Source organism: Bidens hawaiensis, unplaced genomic scaffold (assembly GCF_021521415.1).
Source record: "Bidens hawaiensis isolate Kalapana, Puna unplaced genomic scaffold, B.hawaiensis_p1.1 tig00012613_1, whole genome shotgun sequence".
Lineage (NCBI taxonomy): Eukaryota > Viridiplantae > Streptophyta > Magnoliopsida > Asterales > Asteraceae > Bidens > Bidens hawaiensis.
Genome location: NW_027492037.1, coordinates 179697 through 185511, shown reverse-complemented (window position 1 = coordinate 185511; position 5815 = coordinate 179697). Strand labels below are relative to the sequence as shown.

The 5815-nt window shown below is 37.3% G+C and overlaps 1 pseudogene across 1 annotated transcript; it reads right to left on the bottom strand.

Annotated features, from left to right (window-relative positions):
• Positions 1-2848: 2848 nt before the first annotated feature.
• LOC143541560 (wall-associated receptor kinase 2-like) lies at positions 2849-5595 on the bottom strand (annotated as a pseudogene). The gene is made up of 3 exons (XR_013136772.1): positions 4722-5595; positions 4193-4363; positions 2849-4033 (listed from the first exon to the last, which is right to left on the bottom strand). The product of XR_013136772.1 is annotated as a wall-associated receptor kinase 2-like (transcript).
• Between the last annotated feature and the right edge of the window lie 220 nt (positions 5596-5815).

Genomic DNA, 5815 nt, shown 5'->3' with positions numbered 1-5815 from the left:
AATCTAACTTTGCTAACTTTTAGTTAGAGCTAACATGATGTAACTAAATTTATTGACGCGGTTAACCAAGTCATATTAATTTATAAAAGGGATATTAGATTTTAATAATCCAAAGTTTGGTCTATTGGTCGGTATTAATCCTAACTTAAGAAATTTCCTAGGTAAATCCCAACTTTCTTCCTATTAGCCTCCACCGAGCCTTTTCCTAACGAAGACTAACCCGGTTAGTTTTAGAGCAAAAAATTGTCATTTCTCCAATTTGAGAGGGATAAATGAAAAAGGTAAATAAACTTCAAAACCCACCATCACCGTCAACGCTGCCTCCACCGCCGCCTCCGCCGCCGCCGCCACCACCGTCACCTCAGTCGCTGATACCACCACTGCCGCACCGTCACCTCCGCCGCTGCCACCACCGCTGCTGCCGTCACCATTGCCGCCGCCGTCACCTCTGTCGCCACCACTACCGCCACCGTCACCTCCGCTGCAACCACCGTCGGCTCCGTGCTGATTATTGGTTATTTGAGAGTTTGAAAATTTATATTATTATTAATTTATATAAATAGTAACGAAAAATAAATAAATAGTACATATTTTATAATATTATTTTTACATCTTTTTTAATTTTAATTATAAGTATATTAAAATTCATTAATAAATGCCTAAATGGTAAACAAACTAAACTCAAGCCTGAAAAACCACTCATGAGCCAAGCTCGAGCTTTAGAAATAAAGATAGAAGCGAGTCGAGCTCACGCTTGTCTCTGCTCGTTTGCACCCATAGTTGAAGAGAAAAATAAATTTGGTTTATAACAAACAAAAACAAAAGTTTTTTTATCCATCAACTTGAATAAATGACATATTTTGCCTAAAAACCTACTGGGTTAGTATTCATTAGGAAAATGCTCAGTGGAGGCCAATATTGTGAAAGTTGGGATTAATATAAGGAATTGCTTAAATTGGGATTAATGATGGCCAATAGGCCAAAGTCTGGATTATTAAAATCTAATATCCTTTTATAAAATTTAACGGGTTTAGTTAACTGGGCTAACGGGGTGAGTTCTTTGGCTTAAAGATAATTATTTAGTTTGTTATCCATAAGCAGCCAAGCCCAATAATTGTAGTTGGGCGTGCGCCGATTGCTATTGGGCTGCTCGTTAAGGCCAAGATGCTGGAAAAGTGATCCACCGGCTCGCTGCCAAAAAAAAGAAGTAATGTTGTTGTGTATGGGGTTCGACCTCGTGTCCTCTTGGTTCCAATGTTCACTAGTTTGTTTATAAGCCCGCTCCACTGTTTCTTGTATTGTATGTTCGTTGTTCGGATTTAAGGGTTCAGGTTACTGGATCAGATTATATGGTTCGGATTTTGGGTTTATGGTGTTCGGTAATCGCGTATGGATCATGTTCAGTATTGTACCTAGATGATCGATGCTCGGATATTGGGTCTGGTTGTTCAGATATAGGCTTGTCCATTTGCTGTTCCCTTATTTAAAATAAAATGTTCGCTGATCGCTTTTCGTGGGTTTCGAAGCCGGGTACACCAGCTCCTACAACAACATCTTGACCACTACCCTAAGCAGCTCAGATGTTAATTTTTTTGATCAAATTCCTTCTATTATGAGTTTAGTTGTTTCCCTTCTTTCCCATCCCTTCCATTCTTTCTTTCTTCTTTATATTATTATTATTATTAAAGAATCTAACTCGTTCATACTAAAGTTCAAACCTTTATCGATCTAAAAAACTCAGCCTAGCTAGATCTTGAAATTTTAAAGAACTAAACATAAACGAATCAAGCTTTTATGCATAAAACATACCTTTTGGAGCTTGGTTCAAAACTTGGATCTTGTATATTACTAAGTTTAGATCTTCCTTGTTATTCGATGCTAACAATACCCAACAGTTGGATCTTGCTTTTAAATCTCGTATTAAATATTATGGAGAAGTATGTGTTTTGAGTGTGTGTATGTGTTTGGCTAGTATGGAATGTGAGATCTAGGGTTTATGAAAGATTAAGAAGTTTTTATACCTTAAGTCTATGGACCTTCCAAGCCCATATCACTACAAGTTCATATTATTAGCAGAGCCACTTTTAATTATTTAAATAAATGAACAATTAACCCCTTTTAGTAATAAAATTCCATTTTATTATTTTCTCAAAATTTGGGTCGTTACACTCGTCGTCTCTATGGCAATAATATCAAAAGATCCAACGTCTATACCGTGTTACTGATGCTTTTGTCCGGGATTTCATTTCCCGATGAGTTCCTTCAACTCTCTCTTTGCGTTCAACTCAGTCTCGGTACAAATCCGGAAACCGACTTGCTAATACCCGAGACCGGCAGAAACCGAATGGAGATTAAGAGGTCCGGTCCTCGGTCTGCATTTTTACAGAGTTCCGGTCTCTGTTCGGGACGGGTGTTTTGGGGTTCGGACCAGGTTTTAGCAAATGATCAGCCCTAAATGGGAGAAATTGCATGGCAGCGGTTGTTTGTGAGGATTGCAAGGCGAGAGAATAAAATTTAAGGCTTATTACGAGATTATGGATCGCACGCTGTGATACCATTTGGAGAGTGGAATTATGATTTGAAAGTCAAAAGTTATTTTATTCATTCTCAAATGGTTACACTATATAATAACATGCATGGCATAAATCAAAGAGTACATCTCCATGCAATTAATATTGCAATAACTTGCAACCAATTCTAAATATATCATTCGGCGTTTAGGCATAATATAAGCTGGCTAATTAATTCAAATGTTTTGAATTAATGAATTTGATCTGGAATGCTAATATCAATTACTACAACATGAAAATATAAATAAAAGACTATAATATAGCCTTGCTAACCATCATTAACGTGGTTTGTTTTCTTCAAATGCCATGTCTGTGCTGCTTGAGTAAGATTCCCTAGCATTAGCACTATATGAAACTAATGGAACCTCGTAAAGGTCATCCAATTGCTCAACTTCTAGGACTAAGCTTCTGGTGTCTTGAAATGTTTGTTGTTGAATCCAAGGATGAGTTGTGAACTTCCTCAACCTGTCTAGCTCCACTACTACCTCTTTCATTGTAGGTTTATCCTTGCCTTGTGAATTAAGACATCTTTTTACCAGATCGCCCATAGCCTGTATCTGCTCAAGTGTTCCTTCACGCAATATTCGAGGTTCAACAATTCCATATAAGCGTTTTTCTGTAACTAAATTGACAAAATGTGTTGCTAAATTCTTTTCAGCATTGAATCTATCAACACCAATTGGTTTCTTCCCAGTTATGAGTTCTGCGAGGACCACTCCGAAGCTATACACGTCACTTTTTTCAGTTAGTTGGCTTGTGTTGAAGTACTCTGGATCTAAATAGCCTAGTGTGCCTTGAATTAAAGTAGTTACTTGTTCATGATCTAATGGGACTAACCTTGATGCGCCAAAATCTGAAATTTTTGCTGTGTAGTTTTCATCTAGTAAGATGTTGGTAGACTTGACATCTCGGTGTACAATTGGCATAATAGTTGGTAGCTTCGACAGCTACTCTCAGTCGATTTTCCCATGATAACCAACTCATTCCACCCCATCTAGAATGAATGTAATAGAATAGAGTGTTATTGGAGATGAATTCGTAAACCAATACAGGGACTTCTTCTTCCAAGCAACACCCTAATAGTTTTACCACATGTCGATGAATGACTTGTGTAAGGATCAAGACTTCATTTATGAACTGCTCTGCTTGGCTCCCATCCACTATTTTGGACTTCTTTATTGCAACTTCACGTTTATCAGACAAAATTCCCTTGTACACTACTCCATAGGCACCGCGACCAATAATGTTCTCTTTAGAATAATTATGAGTGGCTTTACAAAGTTGTGCAGTGCTAAACAAAGTCATTGCCTCATGAGACCCTTGTGAATTCATCTTTTGTTTCAATAGCACACCCCCATTTAGCTCAAAGAACTTCTCTCGGAGCTTCACTAGCTTCCTTCTCCTTATACCATATAAAATCCCCATTATAGCGGATAGTATCACTACCAAGCCACACACCATTGCTGTATTTGAATTGAAAATGAAAAACACTTCAATCAGTGGTTGTCACGCTTTCTCTTTGAAGAATACAGTTGTCGAAAACTAATTATATCTTGAAAACAATTATTTTCAAGGTTATACTAGTTGACATACACATATGTATACTTTCATGAAAGACTCACCTATGATGAATATGCTTGAAGAAAATTTTGAATCTTTATGGCGTTGACAATCATTTTCTATTTTTGCATTTCCAAAAGATCCTGCTGGACAAGTACAATTGTAACTCCCGAGAGTGTTTATGCAATCACCATAGCAAGGGTTGGTTCCTGGATCCGCGCACTCGTCGATGTCTATAAACATGAAAAGTTAAATATATACAGACTGAATAATTATAAATATACTGTGATCACTCATTGTCAAGCTTGAGGTTTAGTACTCGGAAAAACTGAATACGCCATGTTTATTATTAGAAATACATAAAAACTTTCATATCAGGACATATGTGTTATTATTTGCCTTTCAGTTTGCAATCTACGAAGATTTTACTCGATTTCCAATTTCCTTTTCAAAATATTGTAACTGGTATATATGTGTCATGTGTGTGTAAAAGACAATCAAGGTAGTCAAATTCATAAAGACAATTTTGTCCCCTTGCACTAATGTAAAAAGATATATAATTTTGTTTTTATGTATTTTGTGGAAACTGACCTTGGCAGCCTGGATCAAGATAGGGGTTACCTTGGTAACCAGTGTTGCATCTACAACGATACCCGCCACCTTCAACGTCATAGCATGAACTGTTTCCTTTGCACTCCGTGGGCTCAGAGCAACCCGCATCGGGTGAAATTACCCAATCTAACACAATAGGGACACTGGACTCGATCCTATCCTCAACGTTCGAATCAGCATATAAATCAGTGACACCACGGAACACAAAACTGCCTTCCTCACCAACAAACGTTTAGCCACAGTTGTTCCAAGGCCATATACTTGTGTGGTTGTCAAAAGAGTAGAGTGAAATATTGAAGTAGTCTAGACCCTTGGGTATAGACGTCTGACAACAGCCCATTCCTGAGCAGTTCCCATTGCTAGGCACGTCCTGTGTTTTGCTACATAGTCCCAAACAGCCGTTAGAAAAGTCTGGACCGTTTGTCCCTCTAATCAAAGAGTAATCGTCACATCCAAGGACTATAAACTTGTTCTTTTGAGAGAATGTGAAGTTACTTAACGAAATCCACCAATCAAATTCATTTCTTACACTTCCATCTTGGTTGTAGCACCTATAAGAAACGGTCGTGTGAATACGCACCTCTGAATCTGAAATGTTGTATATTTCGAAGTCGCTTGAACGAAGGAACAACTTTGGAGGTTCATAGGTTGTGTTGCATGTGACGTGGAACGAGTTGTCGAGGGAACAACCCGTATCATAGCCAATACCGAAAGGGTATGGAACCATCACATTCCCGCAATGGGTTGGACAGTTTGGCTTTATTATATTGTTAATGGTGGAACCTTGAAGCGTTCCCAAGGCCATGGTAAAAGGAAATATAAAAAGAGAGAGGATCATAATATGAAGAAGCATGTTTCCCCTTAATTTCTTTCACTTTCTATTTGTGCTTGTTTTCGTTGCCAATTCTATGAATTTATAGAGTCACTTCAAAGGTAGTGTTCAATATTATTTTAATTAAATAATTGTATATTAATTTCATTTTTTTATTTTATTTTACAGTATTATAGATTACTTAGTTAAGTTATTACATGTTACATAACTTATTTATCATCTTTCTAATTAGAATATTATT